Consider the following 26,529-nt stretch of genomic DNA (forward strand, 5'->3'; position numbering starts at 1 on the left):
CACAGAATATGATGAGTGTTTGATCGCCAAGGGAATGTTAGATATGGGGAGAGTGTGGGAAAGGTATGGTTGACGTTGATTGGACATGAGCATTTTGAATGGAGGAGCAGAGCTGATGGACCAAGCAAACACGACTGCTCCTGCTTCTTTTGCTGTGAGAACAGGGACAAGGACAGGGGCATTAGAGCAAAAAGGATGAACAGGCGGACACAAGAAATTTGAGCAGTGGTAGACCCACGACCCCTCGAGCCAGCTTCGCCATCAAACAGCATCATAGCTGATCTTTGCTTCAAATACATTGTCCCGCCTATTCCCTAGATCCACTGAGATCCCTGAGGGTGCAAATGACTTTCTATCCCATACATAAATCTGTGTAACAATGGAGCATCCACAACCCCCTGAGGTTGTGAATTACAATGATCCACCAACCTTTGTGTGAAGTAATTTCTCCTCAGCACAGTTCAAAATGATCTGCCCCTTACCTATAAAATCTGCCACGGTGTTTTAGATTCCCTGAACAGCAGAAACAATCTTTCCGCTCCCACCCTCGAAAACCCCTCAGAATCTTGAAGGATTTAATGACATTGTGTCTCTTTCTTCTAATGTCCAGTGAATATCAGCCAAATTTAGGTCACTTCTCATCATACGGCAACCCACTCCTCCCAGAGACTGATATAGGGAAACTTAACTGTAACGTCTGCAATGTACATGTAATTTCACTTAAATGTGGAGAAGAAAACAGCACACAGTCTTCCATATGCACTCTCATGAAAACCCTATGGATTTGTAGGAACAATTCGGCCCTCCCTCGCTCCATCAACCTAAGCATGACCTGGCTCACAAAACAGACCCTGGCACAATTCAAAAATGGCACGACCGGGTTCCGAGTGTCATGCAGCCTCACTTCAGATCCCCTTTCCTGCCTTCAGATTTGTCCCTCTACCTTTGCACTCACGTTCCTAAGATGCATACCCACACGTGGACACTAACATTCCCGCGTCCCCCTTTGAAAAATGATGAGGAAGAGGAGCCGGGGGGTTGGGCATGTGAAGTGATATCGGGATACCAGGTTGGAGAGTGCTGGTGTTCCTGGGACAGAGCATGGAGTGTTGGGAGTGGTGGAGTTTGAGACAGGTTGTGATGCAAGGATTTGAGGTTGGAGGGTACTGTTGCTGCAGGGACAGAGCTGCAATTAAAGCAAATGTAACAGATTTATTACATCGATGGGAAAAAAAAAACTTAGCAAATATATGCACCTTGGCAAATATACGCACCTTGGCCATTGACTAGGAGGCATAATTCACAAGAATTTAATAGGCAGCTAAAACAAACTGTGCAAATGAATTAGTCAAGTTGGATGTGCTGCTAAGGAATTGAATTATAAGGTGAAATAAATATTCCTACAAAGATATAGAGCACTTGTGAGAACACCCTTGTTGTTTTTTTCAAATGCTTTGAACTCTGTTCCTAACAAAGGATATACCTCCCCTAGAGAGACTGCCGCGAAGAGCCATGTTTATGAATTTAACATTTCAACCGTAATTCCTTGTTCATGAATGAAAGTTTCCAGACCAGCCGTCTCCAATACAATTAAATCTCCCCACGAACTCACAAAGACAGAGAAGGTATCCTCATGCCACTATTAAACAGCCTTGACAATAATTCTGAATAAAATAAGAGAAATTATTACATTTTAATTAACCCCCTCTTTTAAGGAAAATTAACAAGTAGATTTTCTCACCAAGCGGCATGTATAACCTGTAGATTAATTATTTTCCAAAAGAACTCAATCTGAATGTCATTGCACATCTGCAATTTTGTACCAAAACTTTAAATGATTGTTGACTGTAGAAATAATTGTTTCTGATTAATTGTTTGCAATGTAAATCTCAAAAAGTTGCATTGCTAATAACTGATCCAGAGTCTATTTGTGATCAGTCAATAACTTCCGTGTTTCTCATTAAACTTCCTTGAAATAACCATCTTGGTTTTTCATTTACAGTTTAATTTTCTTCTAGCTGTACAGCTCTAAACCCTTTATCGGTTATGTCAATATACAACCTAAGTTGCTTAGCACATATATCTGCTGCCAAATGTCGTGCCGTATTTAATATATTTTTCACACTTATAAAAGCCTTCTGGCACTCCAGTGTATATTGAAACTTATTTTTGTTGTTTAATAGCTCAATCAATGGAGCAGCCACACTGCAGAAATTTCGGACAAAATTCTGGTAAAACTCACTCGTTCCAAAAAACCCCCAAATTTTGTTTTTGTTGCAGGGATGCAGCATTCTTTAAGTGATCTTGCAGTGCTCAATGCCAGAGCGTAGGTATGTGAATTGTGCTGTTGCAAATTCACTTTTTGTCAGCTTCACGATCAAATTAGCTCCTTGTAGTCGACTGAATAATTCATCCAGATCCTGTAAAATGTCCCGGCATTTTTGATTGAAAAATATCTAGCCACCTGTATAAAACAGACAATTGCTCAGCCCTGCAATTGTTTTTTTTTGACAGTCTTTGAAACTTTGCAAGTGCAACATTTTCATACCGAGTGGCATAACATTAAGTAGATATAAAACAAAAACAGAATTACCTGGAAAAACTCAGCAGGTCTGGCAGCATCGGTGGAGAAGAAAAGAGTGCACGTTTCGAGTCCTCATGACCCTTTTGTTTTCATCTCTGTGTTTAATTAAGTAGATATAGTCCATTTTGCGTTACAAAAGCCAATACCTGCTTTGCTGACACGGATAATGGTGCTTGTTAAATCCTGTCAGGAAGTTCATATTATGATACATTTTGATTGTCCAACTTTCTCAATGCCTTCTTCCAGCCCTGTATAAGTTATGAATCGGCTGTTACCACTGCATTTACCTTTCCATAATCCACACACGACCTTTGTTTTCCATTTCGTTTTCAGTACCATCTCCATAGCCGAATTCTAGTTACTAGGGCCAGACTCAATGAGGTCATTTTAAAACATGAATTCAGTTTATTTCAGTAACTTTGATAACTTTGTCAGGTTCATTATGTAAGGCCTTATCAAAGATGCAACTTGTACACATACACCATGCATAGCTAAGTTTGCCCTTTCTTAATATTTCCATGAATTGTTTTATGTGTCTGCAATCGGCTCTCCAAATCATTCTGACACTTCTCTGCAAGGTGATTCAATATTACATGCATATTTTCTGTAACCCGCTATTATCCTTTTTGGTTAGTTGAAAACTAAGTCCAAAATTGTCAGTTATACCACTTTCCTTTTGTTTACCAACAATAATACCTCTTTTTTGCTCATGTTCCCTCTTAAAGTTTTTTTAAGCCTATTTACGTGGCACACCATCTTCATCTTCCTATAAGTACTGAAACACTCCGTGCGGATGCCCTATACATACTCAAACGCTCCCCGGGGACCCAATATGTATAGTATGACATGGCCCTGAATTCCCTATAAACACTGACACATTCCCCAGTGAACTACTATAAATAATTGCAACGTTCCCCAGGGATGCAATATGTAAACAAATACACCCCCGCGGAATTGTCTATAAACACTGACATGCTCCCAGGCATTCCACTATAAAAAGCGACTCCCTCAATGGGAATCCCCAATACATACTGAAACACACCCCTGGGAACCGGTAGAAACACCGACACAATGCACAAGTGTCCCCTATAAATATTGATAAATCGCCGCTGATTCCTTATAAATACTAAACATTCCACAGGGAAGCGCTACAAATACTGAAACACTGCCCTGAGGCAGTTCACCATTGATACCCTGTAAATATTGAGACAACCTCAATGGATCAACTATTAAAAAAGACACTCTCCAGGAGGATCCCTTCTAAATACTGAGACACTCACAGTGGACCTCTGTAAATAATGCACGCTCCCCGGGGTCAGCCATAAACACCTAGACACTCCAGGAGATCGTTTATGTGTACTGAGCCGTTCCCAGAGGATCCCCTATAAATACAGAGGCACTCCGTGATTAAAACAATGAATATTGGCAAATTATCGTAGATCCTCCATAAATACTGAGACATTCTCCGAAGATCCGTAATAGAGAGAGCATCCCAGGGGACCGCCATAAATAATGAAACACTCCGTGGAGACCAGCTTTAAATATGGATGCACTCTCCTGGGAACCCCTACAAATACTGACACAATGCCCGGGTAAATACTATAAATACCAAGATACTAACAGGGATCATCTTCAAATAATGATACAATTACACAGGGTACACAGCAAAAACTGAACAACTACCAGCGGATTCCTTATAAATACTCAGACACTCCCCGGGGAACTCTATATACACTAACACCATCACCGTTGATCCCCACTAAATACTGAAACTCTCCCTTAGGATCCCCTATAAATATTCAGACACATCTTGAGGGTACCCTCTTAACACCTCAACAAACACTGTGAATAGCCCACAAATACTGAGACACAACAGGGGAACTCACCTAAATACTGAGAAACTCACGCAGGATCATCTATAAGCACCGAGACACTCCCGGCGGAAGCTAGACAAATACTGGGGCTAGATCATCAGACCCCCTATAAATACTGGAAGACTCTGTTGGGAATCCCCGATACATGCCGACAGACTCTACTGGATACCTTGTAAACACTGAGTACTCCCTGGGGATAACATATAACTTGCTGAGTTTTTCCAGGTAATTCTGTTTTTGTTTTGGATTTCCAGCATCTGCAGTTTTTATTTTTATTTTTGTTTTTTTATATAACTGGCGGGTTATTCCCAGGGCAGCCTTCTTAGATATTGATGAATTGCCCGAGGAACCATTAAAAAAAACTGAGACACACCAAGGGGACCCAAATGAATACTGAATCAATGCCTCTGGATGCCCTTTAAATGTTGAGAATCTGCCGGGATTCAATATAAATGCCAATACAAAACCAAGAGATCCATTTAAATACAGGGACACTTCCTGGGGGTTGCCCATAAATACAGAAATCTGCCTGAGGCCCCAGTATAAATGTTGATATACATCCAAGATTCCTCCTATAAATGCTGAGTCTACACAAAATATCCCTTATTAACACTGAGGCAGTAACTATACATATTATAAATCCCCTATAAATACTGAGACACACACCAGGGAAATTATAAATACAGAGAACAATCACAGGGTCCCCTATAAACATTGAGACACATCTGTGAGATTGCCTAAATATACTGAAGCACTCATTGGGGATCACATTTTAATATTGAGAGACTCCCTTTTGACCACGATAAATACTGATACCCTTCCCAGCGATCCTCTGCAAGCACTGATACTCTCCCTGGTGATCCCCATTAAACAATGAGACACACCCCAAGGAACCCCTATCAATACTGTGATACTGCCCGAAGTTCCCCTAAAAATACTGATACAATCTCCTGCGGTGCAATACAAATAATAAGACACGGCTGGGGGGAGCCCTGTAAAGACTGAGATACTACCTGGGCATCCCCATTAGACACTGAGACATTCTACAAATATCCCCTACAAATACCGAGACACTGCCCGAGATCCACTAAAATTACACAGACACATCCCAATTCAAGCCTAATGAACACTGAGACACTCCCACCGGATCCCCCAATAATTCTGACACACTACGCCTGTATTCCCAATAAATACTGATACACTCCTTGTGGAATCCTCTCTACATGCAGAGATACTTCCCATGCCACAGTATGAACATGGAGACTCTCCATGGAGATCACAAATAATCACTGATAACTAATAATCTTTGGGTAACTCCCAGGGGATCCCGTATAAATGCTGGCACACTGCTCATGGACCGCACATAAATACTTAGTCACTCCCCGGGGATCCCCGTTAAATACTGACACACTACCCAGAGATATACAGTAAATGCTGAAACACACCCCTAGTTCTTCCCTATAAAGGTTGAGAAACGTCCTGGGGGCCCCTCATAATTACTGTGACACTGCCTGGTGATCCTCGATAAACACTGAAAACAGTCCTGGGAATCCCCTATAAATGCTGAGACACACCACAGCATCCGTTTATATATTGACAAATTTATCATGAATTCCATTTAAATACAGCAACACTCCCTCAATATCACATTTAAATACTGAATCACCCTCCAGGGAATCCCACATGAATACTGAGAATATCGCTAGAAATGCCCTGGCAATAATGAGCCACCCCCAGTGAATCCATTATAAATGCTGACACACTCCTCAGGAAACATTATAAATGCGGAGGCAACCCCTGCCGATAACCTCCAAACATTGACTCACTCCCTTGAGATATCCTATAAAACTGGAAAACGCCCAGGTGATCCCGTATAAATACTGAAGTACTGCCCGGGGAAGCACTATAAGTTTGGGGTCACACCACAGTTATTCCCTCTAAATGCTGAGGCACTTTCTTGGGATACGTTTTAAGAGCTGATACTCCACCACGTGGGTCTCCGATAAATAATGAAACACCTTTTGCGTTGTCCCTTTAAGTACTGAAAGACTTCCCAAGGATCCCAAACAAATACCAAGATACTCCCCGGGGATCTAGCATAAACACTTAGACGACCAATGAGCTAGCCCTGTAAATACTGACACACTCCTCCGGTATCCCATAAAAATACTGAGAAAGCCTCTGGAAAATTCTCTATAAAGGCAGACACACAACCCAAAAAAAATTTGAAGGACAGAGACAGACCCAGTGGGACAGCTATCGACACTGAGGCATTCCCTGGGGTTTCCTATAAATTTTGGATTATTCCCTGGTGATCCTATATTTAAACAGAGTCATTGCCGCTGGAACCACTGTAAACAAGGAGTCACACCCGGTCGATCCGCAATAAGCACTGACATACTGCCAGGGCGGCGCATATAAATACTGAGGCAGTGGCCAGGGATTCCTTGTAACCAAAGAGACGCTGCATTTTAAAAGCAGTTTTTCATTGAATGTGAATTTATTCCGGTCTCAATGTTTATTGTGCTGAAAGAAGGAAATTTGTTTTATAACCAGCAGGCAGTGAGCCACATGATGTTTCGTTACTGCTGCAGTCTTTCCATCTCAGTGGCACAAGAGCACCAATGAAGAAATAAATTCTATATAAACATCGGAAATAGGAGCAGGATTAAACTATTGAGCCCATGGAATCTGATTCACTATTCAATAAGACCCTGGCTAACATTCTACCTCTAGACCAACTTCTGCAGTATACCCATGTCCTTCAATCCCCTCCGAATTCTAAAAGTTGTTTTCTTATGGAATATAATCAGCAAAAGAGCATCCACATTCATATGCTGGACAGAAATGCCAAGATTCAGAACAATTTAAAGTGAAATAATTTCAACTCATCTCAGTCCTAAATTGATGCCCTGTAATACTGAATAGTTGATCCATAGTTGGAGACTCCTTTCCAGCGAGACAGCCTTCCATCATCTTCCATCTCAATACCCTTAATGATTTGTGCGGTGAAATGTGATCACCTCTTATTCTTCTAACCTATGTGGAAAATAACTCCAATTCACTTACTTCTTCTTCACAGCAGAGTCTCCAAACCCAGGCGTCAGTCTAGTGAACATGCATTACAATCACATTATGACATGTGCACGCTTCCTTCGGTAAGGAGACCCGATTGTACAAATCAGTGCGCTGTGAATGATAGGGGCATCACAAAGAGTATTGATGGAAATCTCATTGCATCAAAGAGTACATTAGTGATACACGTGTTCATTTCACTGGAGGCCTGTTTCACAGAGAAAGTGAACTTTTACTTTAGTATACATTAACGTGTTAGTTCCAGGCCATTGTACACAGCATTGAAAGACTCCCGGAAAACAACAGGTATTTCAATAGAGCATTGAACGGTAGCATTTACGGCAATCAAAAAATGCCATGCTTCTCACTGCAATAAATAATCTGTCTATTCAGACATTCCTGAGACAAAAACCATACCGTGAGAAAGGTATACTAGTCTAACTTGGAGACTGGCCCGTCACTGAATACAAAATTTCATGCAGTGAGGAAAAATGTCTTCCCTTTCACAAACCCTACCTTTGAATATTAATAATTATAATAACACCATAGATGGAAGATTCCTAAATCGTCCTGAACTGGCCTTGCATCATTCTCAAAACTCAGAACCCCATCCAAAGCCCAAGCACTGATCCCTGCAGAACATCACTATCCACCACTGGCCATCAGGGAAAAAAAAACTTAGTTATTCCCATGTTCTGCTTCAGATCTGCCAACAAATTCTCAATGCATACCAATATATTATCACTAGTCCCATGTGTTTTAAATTTGCTCACTAACCTCTTATGTGGGACCTTATCAAAAGCAATTTTGAAATAGAAATAAACTATACACACAGGTGCTTCCTTATCTATTCTATGAGTAACATCTTTAAAAATCTCCAGTGGATTAGTTAAGCATGCTTTCCCGATCATATACCCATGCTGACTTTGTCTTATCCCGTTAATGCTGTCCAATGTTCGGTTACGACGTCTTTATAACATACTATAGCATTTTCACCACGACTTCTGTTAGGCTAACTGGTCTGTAATTCTCTGTTTTTTTTTCTCTATCCTTTTTTTTTAAATAGTGGGTTTACACTTGCCACCCTCCAATCTGTAGGAACTGCTCGAGGGTATATAGAATTGTGGAAGATATCCACCAATGCATCCAATGTTTCCAGGGTGACTTCCTTCAGTGTCCTGGGGTGTAGATTATCAAGCTTCAATAATTGCTTGAATTTAACCCCACTGATTTCTATAGCACCATTTTTTTGTGACACTGTTTTCTTCAATTCCTCCCTCTCACTGGGCCCATGGTTCACTAACATTCTTGGGAAATCATTTGTATCAGCGTTCGTGAACACAGAATCAAAAATTGTGTTCATTTCTACTGCCATTTTGGCCCATTGCAATTTCTCCTGGTTCTGACTGTATGTGATCTACTTTTGTCTTTGTTAGTTTTTTTTCTCTATGCACAAATGCATAAATAATACCGCAGTCAGTCTTTATGTTCCCAGCAAGTTTGCTCTCATGGTCTGCGTTCCCCTTCAAGGCAAATCTTCTTGTCCATTTTGCTGAATTCTTAAGTGCTCCCAAACCTCAGGCTTGCTGCTTTTTTCACAATTGTATATATCTCCTCTTTGGATCCAATGTTATCACTAATTTTTCAACGATTCATGGATAAGCAAATAATTCTGTATTATTTTAGCGCCAGAGAGGAATGAATACTGTTGTAAATTTTGCATCCATTCTAAAAATACTAGCCATTTCCCATACAGCATCAATGATTTTTTTTTTGATGTTTCCCAAAGTTAAATTGTCAATTTGCCCCTCATATCCTCATATTCCCCTTTATTTAGATTTAGGGCCGTAGTTTTGGCTTGAATTTCTTCATTCTATCTATTTTTGGTCGCTCTTCACCAAGAAGCTGCGCACAGCAAGAATTTTAATTAACCCTTCATCTTTACACAATCCCCTGCTTGGGATAGCCTGATCTTAAGACGGTTCCTCAACGTATTTGCTTAAAAAAATAAACATCACATACACACAACAGAGAATCATCTTCCATTGTTCTATTGCTGGTTTAATTTATCCAATCTATATATATATATATATATATATTTATATATATATATATATATATTATCGAAACTTATGTATACACTTTACTCTCATTGCTTGCACCTCTAATTTCTGTTTAATGCCCTCTATCAATGTTACTGTATTGTGGCTTATGAGGTAACCCAACAACGTTTCCTAACACCTTTTTCATATCTCCGCCAAAACATATTCCACAGCACGATTTACTGAGCCAATATCTTTCTTCATTATTGCATTGATTTCCACATTTACTAACAATGCTACCCTACCTCCTGTCTCTACCTGTCTGTACAGCCTAAATAGTGAATACCACTGGATGTTCAGTTCTCATCCATCGTCACCCTGATGCCATTTGTCTGTATTTGCAACTTTATCATAATTGTTTATGTCTTTTTAAGCTGTTAATTATTCTACCTAATTACCAATATGCAACACATTAATTTGCAATGCCTTTAGACATGTCTTTTTAATCTTGTTTGCAATCTTAACTTTATTTTGCGCTATGACACCAATTGTTTTTAACCTTGATTTTCCTACCCTCCATTCTTGCTTCTTAATTTTTTCCGTTTGATTTGCATCCTTGCTTCCTATTCCTCTGCTTTCCTGCTCAGGTTCACAATCCCTTATCATTCTAGATTAAACCCTACCTGACCGCATGAGTAAAAACATCGAGATAACTACCTTTGAGAGATTCTTTTTAAAAAACATTACGTCCTAAATACTGATATTTATCTGCAGGACATGATCCTCTTTTATTCCATTGTCTTCGCTAACAACATGTACCATGACCATTGGCTGCTCACCCAGCTCCTTGAGAATGCTGTCCAGCATCTCTGAGGTATTCTTGACCCTGGTACCATGAAGGTAACGTACCATCCTGGCGCCTCTTCAGTGGCCGCAGAAACGCCTGTCTGTTCCCCTTACTAATGAATCCCTTTTCATTTAAGCCCTGCCATATTTTTGCAACCCCCTTGTGCAGCAGAGCGACCCAAGGTGCCATGGACTTGGCACCTGCAGCCTTCCTCTGAGAAGTTGTCTCCCCCAGCAGTACCCAAAATATTATATATGTTAAGGAGGTGCCGTCAATCGGGGACTCCTGCACTAACTCCCTTCCTCTACTCTGCCCACTGCCCACCCATCCCCTTTTCTGCCTGCTCATTCATCAACAGTAGCATGGCCACGTCGCTGAATGCGCTGTTCACGAAAATCTCAGCATCGAGGATACTTGGCAGTAATTCTTGCCAGAGCTCTAGCTCCGAGATGAGACAAGCCAGTAGCTGAATCTGCAGTAGCTGCACACTTCTAGCACTTATGGCTGCCAGGGAAGCTGGAAGAAACCATGACTTCCCACATAGCGCAGGAGGAGTATTTCACGGGCCTGAGCTCTGTTGTTATCACTCCCCTTTACATTCAGCTCATTCGTTACTCTCTTTAAATATAACTAACAATGCCGGGGCCTTATTCTACTCCAAATACACCCACTAAGACCCAAATCCTCACCATATTGCGCTTACACTTCTGGACTGCACCAATATTTATTTTTGATATTTAAATGTCCTTGAAAATCGCTTTTGAATATCTGTAATCTTCATGCTGATGTTCATATGGGCATTGTAATGTTGTTCGCTGCAGTACACTCCCAGTCCTGTAAGTACTTGGTTTGTTTTTAACACTGTATTTTTTGAGGACCAACTCGTTATTCTTTACCACAGGGAATTATTCTTCAGTACTTCGATAGACCCCGCAGTTCAATGGGCAAGGTTACCTGCCACAGTGTTTTGGATACCTGTTTATGCTGTCCAAATGGGCAGTGTGCATATTGACCAGAGCAGATTGCATTATTGCATCACCCTTTGGCCTTCCACCAAACATTCCAGTTTAAGTCGAATGTGTGACCTGCATGAGAGCCACATTGGTTCTGTGCTACAGACTGGCAGAATTTTACTCACTGAGAAATATTTCTACCAGACCGTCCCAACTGCTGTGTTCGGTAAGTGTTTTTGAACTGTTCCAGACTCTGTTCCTTGACGTCCCGGGAAAGTTGTGTTGCTCTGCAGTTTGCTAAGAGTTCCGTGCATTTGTTTTGAGCTCTTAGTTGTCTCCTTTGTCTATTGACTCCATGCAATCAAATAATACAGCCTGGAATATTCTCCAACATCAGGAATAAAGTCAGTGAACTGAGCAGTGGTTACATTGCCAGATAATTGAAATAAAATCACTACCCTTTTTCTGGTTTAGTTAATAGTTAAATTCAGAGCTTCTGTGGGATGTTTCCGTTACTCTTATATGAATAAAAAAGACAGAAACGCGTCCGTTTCTGCTGGAACAGTTTTCCTGTCCATTTTGATGATTGCCACATACTCATTTTCCAGTGAGTTGCCCAGGGCTCCATTCTTCAGCTGCTGGAATTCTCATTCCATCATTGGTTGTCTCTCGTTATGAGTATTCAAACAATATCCTAGATGGTCATCCTGATGGACATCAACAACTCTGCTGCCTGTGTTCTTCCACTCACCAACTCAGACTCACACATCACCTCCATTGCTCCCTTACCCAAATTTTGCTCCGTTCAAACTCGATTTAATAATTTCCCCCCTCGTTTCCCAATCTCTCCATGGCCCAGTCCCACCCACTCTCTGTAATACTCTGCAGTCCCAAAGCCCACCCAGATATCTACAATGATCGAAGTGTAGTGCTGATCATTGTTTTTCAACTATCAAACAATGGTAACACTAACTTCAACGGCCTTGGCCCAAGCTCTGAAATCCTTTTACAAGTTGTTTCCACCTCTTTTTCCGCCTTTGATCTTCTCCTTTAAATTGCCCTCATTCTCCAAGTTATGCATTACCTCTCCTCTAACTCTGATTTTGCGCCTCGCAGTCATTGTATTTGTAGCCATCAGTGTGAATCGTTCTGAAAAGCTTTATCATTTTTATTATGTGTGTATATAGGTGTTGAGTGAAGTTTTCTATTCGGGAAACCCTTTAAAAAAATGTCGTTTGAAAACAGTGTTGTATTTAAAAAGATTGTCTTCTTCCTCACTGCATGGAAACTCATATGCAGTAATCATCCATTATTCACAAAAGAGACGGTTTACCTATCCCACTAGATTCTATTTGTCTCAGGGGTTGTTTAGTTAGACAGTGTGTTTATTGGAGTTAGCAGTATTTTGCCACTTGATAGCACTGATTGCTTCTGCTTTATGCTCCAATGAACTGGCTGATGTTCTCCGAAAGTCATCAGAGCTGATACAATTTTGTGGCACTAACATTATAATTTATTCTTCAGCACAGTTTTCCTTTCCCTATGAATTAGGCGTCCAGTGAATTGCACTCCTGTATATTTAACGTATTCATTGATGCAATGTGATTTCCATTCATCCTTCTTAGTGATGACTCTCTAATTCAAATAAAACAGATTTAGACCGGTTGTTTTTCCTTAGCTCAGCGAATGTACACTTGCCTTCCAGTCATTGTATGGAATATTCACTTAGTCTGAATGCTGGGATTGGACACTGTGCTCTGAAGAGCGGCTAAGTGAAGTAACTTTATGTTCGACGTATTTTTGAAGAAGCAGAGGTGATCGCATTTAACTGCAAAAGTCATTAAAGTGATTAACAGATTATACATGGGAGGCTGTGGAAATTGGGACTACATTTTAAGAACTATAGGGCAGTCATTAAGTCATTAAGTAAAAAAATTGTTCTCTAAAATGGTTCGTAATCTTTGTTGCACTTTACACCAAATGAATGTAGACACCTATTCGTTGATTACATTCTAGAAAACAATACACCTTTATTTATCACTAAAGGGATCGAAGGACTTGGGTATTATTTAGATGCTGCACAGCAGGTTGAAGGTTCATCATGATTATATTGAACGGTGGTTCCGGCTCAACGGGTTCAATGGTTTAATCCTGCAACCATTTCCTGGAGAATCTTTTTCATGATTTGTATTCAAGTGTAACTGAGATGGAACAATTGCAGCAAAAACGGTACTTTATGTGGCTCACTGCCTTCTGGGTATAAAGCATTCTCCTTTCTCCACTACAATAAAAACTGAAGCACAAATAAAATCACATTCGTGGAAACATTAGCTTTAATATGATGTCTATTCAGGAGCAGGAATCTTGCTCTCCACTGCAGAGTATCGAATTTCCAAAACTGAACCTCACAGATGGTATCAGAAATCAAGCATGCAGCTTTCTGTTCACATTTCAACCAAAACAGTCACATACCGCATACAGAACTTCCCAGATTCCCTCCACTGAACCTCAGTCACCAGATCAATTACTCAGAGTCAGAATGTCTTAATGCAGAGACACTTCCTACTGAGGTGACACTCCAGGAGATTATTGCTGTCCACAAATTGGATCAACTTGCAGTTCTGACACTTTGGCTGTGACTGTGACAACACACCATTATTTGTAATGGTTACAGGTATTACAGGGGAAAATATTACATATTGCTTTGGCATGGCTGCAATATCTCAGTTTTTACAGGGGGACCATCGGATTGTGTCAGTACTTATAACGGATCCCTGTGTTGTGTTTCAGTATTTACAAAAGTTCCCTGGAGATCTCAGTATTTACAGGGGGCCCCTGGAAGGGGGAAGGAGGTGTCAGTATTTAAAGCTGGTCCCTGACTATTAAGGTGGCGAGGGGGTGTGTGTGTGTGTGGGGGGGGGGGGGGGGTGGGGGTGCGGGTAGTGGTTGGTGGGTGTGTGTACCTATTTACAGAGGATCTTTTGTCGGTGTGTTACTATTTAGAGGGGGTACATGTTCGGTGTGTTAGTATTTACATTTGATCATTTGGGGGTGTGTGCGTACATTTACAGAGGGTTCACCAGGGTGCACGAATGTCAGTATTTAATCTAATTGTCTCATGTTGCATCAGGTAGGGTGGCGGGGTTGTGTTTTGTAGTGCAACGGTGGTGCATGGCCTATTGAGATGTCCCTGTTGTGCGCATTGGCCTTTTCAATGATTCTTCTCGTTGTTTTGTCAGTCTGGGCATGGGCTCCTTCAGCTGTGTTTCAGTATTTCCCGGGGCTCGCCTGTTGTGTCAGAGCTCACAGTTTCCGGGGGCCATTTAATTTCTTTCTAATATTTCACGGGGTGTGTGTGGCACTATTTAACATGCTCCCTGGCGACAAAGTCAGTATATAAACGATGCTCATTGTGAGATTTTCAGAGTTTCCGAAAATCCCCATTGACAGTGCCTGTATTTAGGGTTGGGCCGTGGATTATGCCAGTAATTAGCCGTCTTCCCTGGGTTATGTTTCTCTTTTTATCGGGTTTGGACCGAAATGTCTCGTTATTCTCAAGACTCGCTGCGTTTGTGCAGCGCCAATTACAGTGGGCTCATGGAGAGTGGTTCCATATTTATCGGGAATACGAATTAATTTTGTATTTTCTCACGGATGTTTTCCTGTGGTGTGTGTCAGTATTCAACAAGCGGTCCAAGGGGAAAATGTCAGTATTCACAGGCTAACCCACAGAGCATTGCAGTATTTAGGAACTTCTTCCCCGAAAAGTGTGTTAGCATTTTGATGCTTTTCTTGTGGAGTGTATTATTATAGACAGCTCCAACCGACTGTGGCAATAAATGAGGATGGTTTTGCTGAATTTGGTGTATACACCACGTTCACTCGACAGTGAGTCAGCTTTTCCCGAATGACCCCGGGGAATGTGTCAGTATCTACAGGGGGTGTCTGTGTTGTGAGTCAGTATTAACAGGGTATCATCGGAGTGTTTCAGTATTTAAAATTATCCCCAGCGAGTGTAACAGTACTTGAACTTTATCTCCAGGGAGTGTATGTCTATTGAGAGGGAGACCAGGGAGAGTGTGGCACTATTTGCAGAATATCTCCAGCGAGTTTGCCAATATTTACAGAGGCTCACTGTGATGTGCGCCTTTTTTAACAGAGTGCCCTTGGGGAATTTGTCAGCATTTACAGGGTGGCCACGGGAAGTGTGTTAGTATTTACAGGCGTGCCCACGGGGAGTGTCAGTATTTAAATTGTTCACCAGAAAGTGTGTCATTATTTAAATTGTTCGCCGTAAAGTGTGTCACTATTAAAAGAGTATACCCAGGGAGTGTGCCAGTTTTTACAAAGAATCCCCAGTTTGTGTGTCCGTATTTACAGAGTATCCCAAGGGTCTGTGTCAGTATTGACAGAGAATCCGCGGGGATTATTTACAGAGGATCCCCCATGAGCGTGTCAGTATTCATTGGGGCTCTCGGGGGGTGTCTCACTATTTATTGGAGCTCTACAGTGAGTGTTGCAGTATTCAGATGAAGTCTCTCAGGAGAATGTCATTTCTTACAGCCGTATTTAAAGGGAGTTTGACACTTTTTTTTATCGTGCTTGTCCCTGGAGACTGCCAGTATTTGCCAGGAAGCCTTGGTAGTTTGTTAGAATACATACAGTCTTCAGGGGATGTGTCAGTATATTTAGAATGTCTCCGCAAAGCCTGACAGTAGTTGTGTAGTTTGTCAAGGAAATATGTTCGTATTTATGGTGGATCAGGGGAGATTGTGTCAGTATTTAAAGGCGTCCTTGGGACGGGGAGGTGATGACGTAGTGGTATTGTCGCTGGACCCGCAATCCACGGACTTAGGGTAATGCTTTGTGGACCTGGGGTCGCATCCCACCACGGCAGATGATATAATGACATCAGAACAAACATGGGTAAGGAAAGCTCCTGCTGATTAACATGTACAGCCCACCCTCAGCTAAGGAAACAGTGCTCCTCCATTTTGAACATCACTTGCAGGAAGCATTGAGTATGTGCAAGGTTACAGAATGTTCTTTGGGTGTTGTTTTCAATGTCCGTTACCAAGTGTGGCTCGAAAGCACCACTGCGGACTGACCTATCGCAGTGCTAAAGGGCATAGCAACTAGATTGGGCGTAAGTAATGTATTGAGGGAACAACGAGAGGGGTGAAAACATGCTTGACCACATCCTCACTAACCTGCATGCTGCAGATCCATCTGTCCATGGCAATATCAGTACCAGTGTCCAATGCACAGTCATTCTGAAGAAGTACAGACATCACATCGAGTGTACACTCCATCATGATGTCTAGCACAACGGCCATGCTGATTTGGGATTGCATGCAAACAAACCTCGTAATTCACGTCTGGCCAACCTTCAGGTGGTGTGGGCCATCAGCAAATCAGAAATGTATTCGAGCACAACCTGTAACCTCATTACCAGGCAGACGCCCCATTCTACCATTCCAATCACGAACTGGGATCAACCGTAGTTCAATGAAGATTGCTGAGGGCATGCCGAAAGCAGCACTAAGACTGCATAAAATTGGACAATTACTGCCCCATCAGTCTACACCCCATCGTCAGTAAAGTGATTGAAGGAGTCACCAACAGTGTTATCAAGTATCACTTCTTTCACGTTCACCTGGCCACTGACGTCCACTTTGGTGTCCGCCAGGGATGTTCAGCTCCTGAACTCAATAAAGCCTTGGTTGAAACATGTTCAAGAGAGCTCAACTTCCGAGATGAGGAGACAGTGAATGCCCTTGACATAAAGGCCTCAATTGACCGAGTGCGGCATCAAGTGGACTAGCAGCAGTACAGCCGGTAGCACTATGCGTCAATCTGACACACATAAGGATAGTTGTGGTTTTTCCGGTTCCCTCATCTCATGTGCAGGATATTGGTGCCCTAATTCCTAAGCGTAGTGCCCTGTGTCCAACGATCTTCAGCTGTTTCATCAATGATAATCATTCCATCATATGGTCAGAAATGGGAATGCTTTCTCATGATGCACAATGTTCATCACCATTTGCGACTTTTCAGACACTGAAGGAGACTGTATCGAAATGCAGCAGGATCTGGCGATTTGGAGACTTGGGCTGACGTGTTACATTTGCGCCACACAAGTGCTGGACTATGGCCATCTCCAAAAAGAGAGAATCCAGACATCGCCACTTGAAATTCAGTGGTATTACGATCAAGCACACCTCCACTATAATCATCGTAGACGTTATCATTAACAATAAACTGAACTGAACTCGCAATATAAACACTGTGGCGAAAAGAGCAGGTCTGAGGCCAGGGATCCTGTGAGGATTAATTCAGCTCCTGACTCCCCATATCCTTACCCCCGTGAACAAGGCACATATCGGGTGTGAGTGAGCATTTGCAGGGTTTCGAAGGATATGGAAGACCACCTTCATTGGACCCCAGTAAGAATGTCGATAATTAGAGCGGACACCGTGCAGTTTATGCATTTCTAGAGAATGTTTCGTTGAGTTTGTCAGTAGTCAAAGGGAGTCATTCAGTAGAAAGCAAATAATTACGGGTTCAATACGGGGATTGAGTCAACATTTACAGTATGGAAGGAGTAACAGGAATTGAATCGATATTTCATTTTGGTCTCTGGATTCTGGGTCAGGATTTCATGGCATTCTCTGTGTAGTGTGTCAGTATTTCCTGTGGGCCCTGCAAATAGTACCAGTATTTTGGGGGGCTCCCTGGGGAAAGTGTGGCGATTTCGTCGCTGCCCATGTGATCTTTCTGAAATTGCTGTGGTCTCCTGGGGTGTTTGTTGATATAAACTCTCCATTCCTAGGGAGAGTGTTGGGATCTGCATTGGGCCCCAGAGGAAGTTTTTTAGGGTTTGCTGGGGGCAACTGTCGAGTGACGGGACTGCGGTGAGTCCCTGGGGAGTGTGTCGGGATGTGCTGTGTGTCCCTGGGGAGTGTGTCGGGATGTGCTGTCATACCCTGGAGAGTGTGTCGGGATGTGCTCTGGGTCCCTGGGGACCATGTTGTGATGTGCCGTGGGTCCCTGGGGAGTTTGTTGTGATGTGCTGTGGGTCCCTGGGGAGTGTGTCGTGATGTGCTGTGGGTCCCTCGGGAGTGCGGCGGGTTGTGCTGCGGGCCCTTGGGGTTTTTGACATCAGTTGCTTCGGGTCACTGGAGAGTGTGTTGTGATGTGCTGCGGGTCCCTGGGGAGAGGGTTGGGATTTTCTAGGTGACCCTGTGGAGTATCAGGATTTGCAGCATGTCCCGGGTAACATAAAAGTATTATTTGGGCTCCGTGGGGAGTGTTGGGGGAGTTGATGTGCAATCTGGTGATTGTGTCGTGATTTGTTGCATGTCTGTGGAGAGTGTTTGTATTTAGCTGTGGTCAATGGGAAGTGTGACCATATTTCGTTATGGATCCTATGTGGTGTGTCAAAATTTGCTTTGGGCCCATGGGGATGGCATTGGGATTTGATAGTATTCCCTAGGGAGTAAGTTAGCATTTCTTTGGGGCCCTGGGGAGATTATTTGAATGTTTTTTGGTTCCCCGTAGAGTGCGTTGTGACCTGCTGCCGGTCCACGTGGAATATGTCGGAAATTCCTTTCTGCCCCTAGGGACAGTGTCAGGACCTGTTGGGGGACTCTTGGCAGTGTCGGGATTCGCTGCGTTGCCTGGTGTGTCTGTTGATTACTGCTTGGGTTTCGTTGGGATTGTGTCCAGATTTGCTTCCGGTTCCCTGGGTGCGTGAAGTGATTTTATATGAATCCCTGGGGATTGTGTCTGTATTTGCTGGGGGTTCTGCGGAGCATGGGGCTATTTGCTCTGTATCCCTGATGAGTTTGTTGGATTCTGCCCCAGGACTCTGGAAAGTGTGCGGGGACTTCCAACGTGTCCAGGAGTGCGGGTAGGTGGGGCTGGAGGCAGTTGTCATTTTTTGCCTGCAGCTCCTGGAGGCTGTAGACGTGAATTGTTGTGTGTCACTGGGGAATACACCGACATTGGTGTTGGATCCCTGAGGACTATTTCCGGATTTGCTTTGGAGCCATGGGGAGTCTTCGGGATTATATGCTGGCTCCTGGGATGTGCGGGTGAATTGCTTTGTGTCCCTGGAGATTGTGTCGGTATTTCACAGAATCACAGACTCACAGAATCACAGAATCACAGAATCAAAGTGCAGAAGAGGCCCTTCGGCACATCGAGTCTACACAGACACGAGAAAAACATCTGACCTACCAACCTAATCCCATTTATCACCACTTGGCCAATCGACCTGAACGTTATGAGGGGCCAAGTGCTCATCCATGTACTTTTTAAAGGATGTGAGGCAACCCGCTTCCAACACCCTCCCGGGCAGTGCATTCCGGACTGTCAACACACTCAGTGTAAAAAAAAAGGTTTTCCCCACATCCCCACTAAACCTCCTGCCCATCAACTTGAAATTATGCCCCCGTGTGACTGACGCTTTAACTAAGGGGAACAGCTGCTCCATATCCACCATGTCCATGTCCCCTATAATCGTTTACAACTCGATCAGGTCAACCCTCAGTCTTCTCTAGTTCAAAGAAAAAAAACAAGTCTATCCACCCTCTCTTCATAACATAAATGTTTCATCCCAGGCAAGATCCTGCTGAATATGCTTTGCAACTCCTCCAGTGCAATCACATCCTTCCGATAATGTGGCGATCAGAACTGCACACAGTACTCCAGCTGTGGCCTCACCAAGGTTCTATACAACTTCAACATGACCTCGGTAGTATTGAAATCTATGCCTAGATTGATAAAGGCAGGTGTCCCATATGCCTTTTTCACCACCCAACTAACATGACCCTCTGACTTAATAGAACTATAGACACACACTCCAAGTTCCCTTTGTTCCTCAAAACTTCCAAGTGCCATGCCGTTCATTGAATACTTCCCTGTCAAATTATTCCTCGCAAAGTATTTCACCTAACACTTCCCAGAGTTAAATCCCATCTGCTACTCATCTGTCCATTTGACCATCCCTGTACCACAGGACATTCAGCCTCACTGTTAACCACACGGTAAGGTTTTGTGTCATCTGCATAAGTACTAACCCTACCCCCAACTTAGCCATCTATGTCGTTCACATAAGTTACAAATAATAGGGGAACGAGCACAGATCCCTGTGCTGCACCACTGGACTCTGGCTTTCAGTCACGAAAGCATCCTGCTGTCATGACACTCTGCCTCCTACAACAAAGCCATTTCTAAATCTACCTTATTAAATTACCTGGTATGCTATGTGCCTTTGGCTTATTTATCAGTCTCCCATGTGGGATATTGTTAAAGTATTTTCTGAAATCCATATAGACTACGTGAACTGCACTACCCTCGTCTACACACCTGGTCACTTCCACAAAAAAAATCAATCAAATATGTTAGGCATGACATCACTCTGACAAAGCCATGCTGACTATCGCTGATCGAAACTTGCCTTTCCACGTGGAGGTAGATACTCTCCTTCAGAAATGTATCCAATTGTTTTCCTACCAACTGGCCTGTAGTTCCTCGGCTTATCTCTACACCCTCCATAAATAGATGAACCACATTAGAAGTTCAACGGTCCTCTGGCACATCCTCCGTGGCCAGGGAGGAATTAAAAATGTGAATCGGAGCCCCTGCGATCTCCTTCCTTGCCTCCATCAGCAGTATGTTGCACAAATCATCTGGTGCTGGATATTTGTCATTGATTAAGCCTGCCAACACCTTAAATACTTTGTAATCCTCTATTTTAAATTGGTTAAGAACATCGCACTCTCTTTCCCCGATTTCGATACCTTCATCCTCATTCTCTTGGGTGAAGATGGACGTGAAGTATTCAGTCAACACTCTAGCATTGTTCTCTATCTCAAAACCATAGAATGACCCTTGGTCCCTTTTGGGGCCTGCATTTTCCCTGTTCATCCTCTTCCCCTTGATATACTTATAGAATATCTTGGGATTTTCGCTACTTTTACCAGCCAGCAATTTATCATATTCCCATTTTTGCTCTCCTAATTGCTTTCTTAAGCTGCACCCTGCACTGTCTGTACTCCACTAATGCCTCTGCTGATTTGCTTCCCTTGCACCTCCTAAAACCCTATATTCTCCTTCTGATCGTAACCTGAATATCTCTGGTCATCCATGGTTCTCTGGGCTTGTCACTCCTTCCTTTCAGCCTAGAGGGGGCATTCAGAGATGTCCCCATTTCATTTTGAACACCCCCCACTGCTTATCTGTCGATTGCCCCGCAAGTAATTGTTCCCAGTCTACCTTGGCCAGATCCTGCATTTGTACTAAATTCCACTCTCCCCCAATGGAAAACTTTTTTTTTTGCAACTTTTCAATGTCTTTGTCCACAACAAAATTAAACTGTGCCATCTTGTGAGCGCTGGCACTACAATGCTCATCAACCACCACGTCAGCTACCTGTCTGGCTTCTTTGCTCAGAATAATGTCCAGCAATGCACCGTCCCTTTTTGGACCATCGACATATTGACCTAAAAAGTTCTCCTCTACAGATTTTAAGAAATCCACTCCATCCAAGCAGTGAACGCTATGCCTATCCCAAGTAATGTTGTGAAATTTGAAATCACCTATTATAATTACACTAATTATTATTTTTACACACTTCTACAAATTGTGCACACATTTGCTCCTGAATTTCCCGCTGAATATAATAAGCAACTGATAATATGGCTGCCCTTTTTTTTATTCAAAAGCTCAACCCAAAAAAACTTCATTCGATGCCCCCTCCAAGACATCATCTCCCCTTACTGCAGTAACACCTCCCTAACTACTATTGCAACGCCTCATCTTCTTTTACCCCCTCATTTGTCTGGCCTGAAGATTCTATAATCCAGAATGTTGACCTGCCAGTCCTGCACTTCCCTCAGCCACGTCTTAGTGAAGGCTATTATATCACAATTCCACATGTCAATCCTCACCCTTGACTCAACCGTTTTACAATTAATACTCCTAGCATTAATGTAGCGGGCATCCCGTCTTGCCTTACTCCCTTGAAGCTTTTTGCAGCTGTATTTTCTTTAACTTGATTGTTTTACTCTCTTTTAATGCGTCCCTATTCTGCTAACATTCTTTGTCGCCACCACAAGCCGAATTAGTTTAAACTCCTCCCAACAGCAGGAGCAATGCTGCCAGCAAGGAGCTTGACCCGCTCTAGTTCAGATGTAGTCCGTGCCGCTTTTACAGTTTCCAACTTCCCAGAAATTGCAGCCATGATTCAGGAAGCTAAAGCCCTCCCTCCTGCACCAACTCCTAACCCACGTATTCATCTCTGCTATTCTCCTCTTTCTGAGATTGCTAGCACATGGCACTGGGAGTAATCCAGAGATTCAAATCCGAGAGCTGTTGCTTTTTAGTATACTGCCTAAAGCCCTGCATTCTTTATGCAAGACCTCATAACTCTTTCTACCTCTGTCATTCATACCAATATGTTCCATGAGATCTACCTTCTCACCCTCCCCATTCAGCAGGCCCTGCAGCTGGGGATCCCCGCGGAGTTTGTGCAGATTTGTTGGGTGCACCTGGGGGGTATGTTGGATTTTGCCACAGGACTCTTGAAAGTGTGTCGGGAAATGCTACGTGTCCCTGGAGAGAGGTGGTGGTGGGGTGGGTGGGGGGGCGGTGGGGGAGTGGTAGGGATTTGCTTGTGTTTCCTAGAGAATGTTTCGGGAATTGATGCGTGTCCCTGGGGCTCCTATCGGCATTTGATGTAGGCCCGTGTGGTGTGTGTCATGATGTGCTGCTGGCCTCTGGGGCGTGTGTGGGTATTTGATCCAAGTCGTTACGAATTGTTTCAAGATCTGCCGCTTTTCACTAGGGATTGTGTTGGGATTTCTGGAGGCCCCTGCTGTGTTTCCTGGGGTTTGCTGGGGTTACCTGCAGAGTGTGTCGGGATTATATTTGGGCCCCTGTGAAATTTCTGGATACTTCGTGGGGGCCCGTCCACAGTTGGTCGGGATTTGCAGCCTGGGTCTGCAGACTGCGTTGGGTTTTTCGCAGGTTATCTGGGAATTGATTCGTGACTTGCTGTGTGTCCCTGTGGAGTGTGTCGGCCTGTGCTGTGATCCCTGTGGAGTGTTTCAGGATGTGAGTTGGGGGGATTTCCTGCGTGTGCCTCGGTAGTGTGTCAGTATTTCCTGGCTGTCCCTGGGGAATTTTTCGGGATAACTTGGTATCCCTTGGGTGCATGGCCATATGTCTGTATGGTGCATGGGAAGTCAGTCACTGTTTGCTTCGGGCCGCTAAGGAGTTTTTTTTAGCATTTGCACTAAGTTCCTGAGGCGTGCATTGGTGTTTGCCGTTTGCCCCTAAGGAGGATATAGGATGTTCATGCAGATTGCTTGGGTATGTTTTGGAATTCGCTGGGTACCCCCCCCCCCTCCCCCACGGAAAGCTTGTTTGGATATTAACGGAGTCCCCCTAGGTGTGTTTCGGATTTTCCTTTATGTTCCTAGAAATTGTGTCGTGATTTTAGGCCTGGCTCTGAGGAGTGTATGGAGTTTAGCTGTGAATTCCCGGGGGCAATGTTGGGAATTGCTAGGAGTCCCTCGGCCTTGGAACTTGCTGTGTTCCCCTGGGATTCTGTCTGGATTTTAATGCGGCTTCCCTGGGTTTGTATCGTTATTTGCTCGGGTCACTTGGGAGTATATCGGGATCACCTGCCTGCACTTGGGAATTTGTGGAGTTTTTCTGAGTGTCCCGGGGGACTGAGTTCTGATTTGTGGGGGGATCCTGGATAGTATCTTTGGATGTGCTGCTTATCGCTAGGGAGTATGTCGAGGTGCGCAGGGGGACACTGGGGACTTTTTTCGAATTTGATGTAGGCCTCTGGTGTGTGTGTTCTGATTTGCTAGGGTCCACGGCGAGTGTATCAGGTTGCGCTTGTGGTCCCTTGGGATTGTTTTGGGATTTGCTGTGGGCCTCTGGGGAGCGTTTCTACATTTATTGTGTATTCCTGTGGAGTGTGCCGTTATTTGATAGTTGCCCATGTTGAGTGTTCCGTGTTTTGCTGGGTCTGCTCTGGAAAGTATGGCGGGATTTGCTGGGCTTCCCTGCTGACTGTGCCCGGATTAGCAGATTGGCCCTGGGCATTTTATCAATGATCACTGTGTTTTCCTGGGGTGTTGTGGCGATTTGATGGGATCCCCGTGAATTCTGCCGTGATTTTCTATACACCCCTGTGGAGTGTATCGGGACTTTGTGGGCTTTGCTGAGACTACCTCAGGAATGTGTAGAGATTTGCGAGGGTCCCCTGTTGAGCGATTCGGTATTTGGTGGGAGTCACTAGGAAGTGTGTCTGCATTTGCTCCGAACACTGGGATGAGAATCAATGTTTTCTGAGGACCCCTCGGGATTGATTTGGGATTTGTTGCACGTCCACTGGAAGTGTTTTTTCATTTGCTGAGGGCCCCTGGGAATGTGTTGGGAATTGTTTTGAGCCCCTGGGGAGTGTATTACTATTTGCCACGAGCCACTGGGGAGTGTGTCATGATGTGCTGAGGGTTCCTGGGGATCTTATCGGAATTTCCTGGGGGAGCCTGATGAGTGCCTCCATGTTTCCTTGGAGAGTGTGTCGTTATTTCCTGTGGGACTGTGAAGGGCTTGTTGATATTTCACCTGGCTCCCTGGGTGTGTGTCAGAATTGCCTCTGGATCCCTGTGGATTATCTCCATACTTCCTTGGGAACCCTGTTGAAAGAGTCAGGATTTCATTGGGTACCCTGTGGAGTCTGAGCGTACTTCCTATTGGTTTCTGTGGAGAGTGTCAAGATTTGCTGTGGGACCCTGGGGTCTTTTCAGGATTTGCTGCGTGTTCCTGAGGAAAGAGACAGAATTTATTTTGGGTTAGTGGGGAATGTTTCAGGATTTGCTGGGGGCCCTTTTTGTGTCTATCGGGATTTAGTGTTTTTCCCTGGCGAAGGTTTTGAGTTTCGCCTCGGGCCCTGGGGATGGTTCTGCGATTTGCCTCGGGTCCGTGGGGAGTATTTCGGGAATTGTTCTTGGCTCTGGATGGGATTGTTGATATATCACGTGTCTCACTGAAGAGGGTATCGATTTATCCTCTGGATCGCGATGGACTCTCTCCACATTTCCTGCGGACTGCTGCAGACTTTGCCCTTATTTGCAGAATGTACATGGGGAGTGTCTCAGGATTTAGTGTACAAACCAGTGGAGAGGCTCGAGATTTGGTGGGTTTTTTTTTCCCAGCGGAGCGTTTCGGCATTTGCCTTGGGTCCCTGAGGAGTATTACGGGATTTGGTATTAGTCCATGGGGAATGTGTGATTCTTTTTGTGGGTCCCTGGGGAGTGTGTTGGGATTACTGGCGATCCCTGGGCAGTGTGTTGTGTTTGCTGCGGGTCCATCGGGAACACGTCGGGATTTCTTCCATTTCACTGTAGATTGTCTCTATATTTCCTGGAGTTCGGAGCACTTTGTCTCCTTGTTTCCTGTGTGTCGCTGCATGTCCCTGGAAAATGCATTGGGATGTACGTTTTATCCCTGGGCAGTGTGTACGGATTTGTGGCTGTCACCGGGGGAGTTGACCACAATTTCTTATGACAAATTGCAGAGTTTTCCAGCATTTACAGGCCGTCCTGGTGGAGGGACGCTGGATTTGCTGTGTGTGTCTCTGGGAAATGAGCGCGGATTTACTTTATGTCCCTTTGGTGTGTGACTCTGTTTTCTTGTGGTTCAATTGGCGTTTGATGCTATGTGCTGCTGGCCCCTGGAGAGTGTGTTGGGGTTTGCTGCGTGTCCTTGGGCAGTGATACAGGATTTGTTGGGAGGACCATCATGTGTGTCATGATTTGTTGGGGTTCCCGGTTGACTGTGTCAGCTTATGCTGCAGGTCCCTGGAGACTCTGCCATGATTTGTGCTTATCACTGGGGAGTGTGTCGATATTTGATGCAGGTCCGTTGTGATTGTGTTGGATGTGCGGTAGTCCCCTGGGATTGCGTTGGGATTTTGTGGGGTCTGTGAAGAGTTTATAAGGATTTGCAAGATTACCCTGGCAAGTGTCTCCATGTTTCCCGGGAATCCATGGGGAATGTATCGATACTTCTTTATGACCTATGTATTTCCCGGGTGTCTTTGGAGAGTGTGTCTTGCTTTTATTGTGGG

This window comes from Carcharodon carcharias, chromosome 18 (assembly GCF_017639515.1).
Source record: "Carcharodon carcharias isolate sCarCar2 chromosome 18, sCarCar2.pri, whole genome shotgun sequence".
Classification (NCBI taxonomy): domain Eukaryota; kingdom Metazoa; phylum Chordata; class Chondrichthyes; order Lamniformes; family Lamnidae; genus Carcharodon; species Carcharodon carcharias.